The sequence below is a fragment of the Chionomys nivalis genome, chromosome 1, assembly GCF_950005125.1.
Source record: "Chionomys nivalis chromosome 1, mChiNiv1.1, whole genome shotgun sequence".
Taxonomy (NCBI): Eukaryota; Metazoa; Chordata; class Mammalia; order Rodentia; family Cricetidae; genus Chionomys; species Chionomys nivalis.
The window spans coordinates 133,310,377-133,312,753 of record NC_080086.1 but is presented as its reverse complement, the minus strand read 5'-3'; positions in this window follow the sequence as shown (position 1 = coordinate 133,312,753).

The following is a 2,377-nucleotide window of genomic DNA, read 5'->3' as shown; positions in this document are numbered from 1 at the left end:
CAAGTTTCCTAATTTCAGCCATGGTTTATACATCCATAAACGTAAACCCGGGGCCTGTAAGCAGTTAAGCTGAGCCATTTCAACCACATCACATTCTGTTGAAAGCCAACATGGTGACCGTGTTTGGAAAAAAACTGTAGTAGCATTGAGAACTGACATAGATTTGGGAGTCACAACCCAAAGCTGATTTTCTACTCTAATTTAGTGATGGGTGAAATTGAGCTAAAATGTTCATTCTTACAGTTTCCCAAAGAATAGGCATCTAGCATTCCCTCAATGTCTTCCAACATAGGGCATTTTTCACGAGGCCAAGTGAAGAAGAGACCTTATTTCACATCCTTGTCCTCCAAAGCGCTAATTGATTTCCTCTGTTGTGGTTGGAGGTGCTGAGAGGGTTAAGACAGCTTTCTAAGTTTTGATGGCTTCACTAGGTAGTAATCACAATATGTAAGATGTATCTGTGATACAGTGGTACTATGATAACCTTTCATCCCAAGCCTTAGGAGGGATTGCTATGGGGAGATATGGGAGGAGCTTTCCTTCTGCTAATCTCAGGGCCTGGTTTAGGGACCACCTGCATAAGATTGCCAAAAGTCTCAGCCTAGAACCTAGTTCTCCAGACATTGGCTCCCCAGGTGACAACATGCCACCTGACAGCCAATGGCACTGAGATGCTCCCCCACCCTATTAAAAAGACACAAGCAACCCCTCTGTTAACACAAACACACCCTAGAGCATCTTCCCTCAGTACCTGTTTATTTTTTTATTTTTATTTTATTTTTATTTTTTATTTTTTTTGGTTTTTCGAAACAGGGTTTCTCTGTGGTTTTGGAGCCTTCAGTACCTGTTTATTAAGAGCTGTTTTTCCACCAGACCCCATCCCCAGCCCACCCCCAGCACGGGGCCAGAAGCAGAATGGAGTAGTCCTGAATGGCATGGAACAGCTCTTGATTTATCTCGAGGAGCAGGGACAGCCTCCTGCATTTTTCTGTTTCCAGGGTTTATGTTTTACTCTTTTAGGAAGTTCAGTTTTTACTCAGGTTAACTATGTGATTGGGGGGAAAAGCAGTTAGTTATTCCAAAATTACTCTTACAGATTTATTTTATGTTTGGATTAATTCGAGGGGGAAGAGTAAAAAATTAATTTTAAATTGATTAAAATGAAAATGCTGACAATTATTAGGTCTCCTTTCCCAACATCCTCATGGCCCTGCCACTGATAACACCTCTCTTGAACCTAGCAGTCTTTTACAGGAGAGAACCGATGTGGTTCCACTTTTCTTTCACGGCTCAGACTTATTTCAAGTCGCATTTAATTGTGCTTAGTTTTTTACCACAGCTCTCCCTGTCTCCAGCCCCTTTATGCACATAGATCAAGGTTATGAAGCTGTTTTATAGGAGTAATTGAAAGAGAGGCCACAGAGGGGCAGCGCTGCATACCAAGTTCTGTCTTCCAGGCTCTGGGGGCTGCGCAGCAGTTTAATCTCTAGGACAGACACTGGGTCTGCGATTCCTGGGCAGTGTGGGAGTCAGTCTCCCGGAGCTCTTTGTGTTTGCCCTCAGAACTGCTCCGGGAGCTAAGGCTAGCGGGCTGTACTTGCACGCTGCCCACTCTCACGCCCTTCTCCCAACCCAAGAGGTGTGCGATTGTGTGAGTGTGAGTGTGTGTGTGAGTGTGAGTGTGTGTGAGTGTGAGTGTGTGTGTACACGCAAGCGCTCCCGCGCAGTAGGAAAACCCATGTAAGACACTACATCCTTTCTCCCCACAAACAGAACCCTCCACGGACCCCAGACTGCAGGTTTTTCGAAGGCCAACAAGCCTCAACTCTGCAACCTTCTTTCCCATCGTTTTCTTTGTCCTGACCTCGCACCGAGTGCCAATCCCCATGAAAGGCCTACTCTGCATGGATGACCAGTGAAGAGGGTCCTGATATGTGGGAGTCACTGAGAAACGCCGCGCCAGGCGCTCGAGTGGAGGAATGGCGCCCTCCCACGGCGAGCTAACACATCCCGAGTGGGCACCAACGCTCACCCATCCCCATAACCTTTAGTGTCCCGGGGTGTGCGCGGGGAGGGGGCTGCGGACGCTGCGGATTTGTGGACAGGAAGCCGCGTTGACATTGAAGTCCAGCTCGTGAACGCGCGCGTGCTAGCAGTGGGAGGGGGCCAGGCTCGTAGCTGCGGAGAGCCAGCTCAGGCGGGGTACAGTGCCCGGCTGGTCCCCGCCGCCACCCGCGGGAGCTGCGAGCGCTGAAGCCATTCATGATTTTGGTGACGTTATTCTAAGAGTGGGCGAGGGGAGGCGGAGCCGCTCTCGGACAAGCCCCGCCCCGCTCCTATAAATGCGGGTTCCCGGGCTCTTTGTGGGACCCGGAGC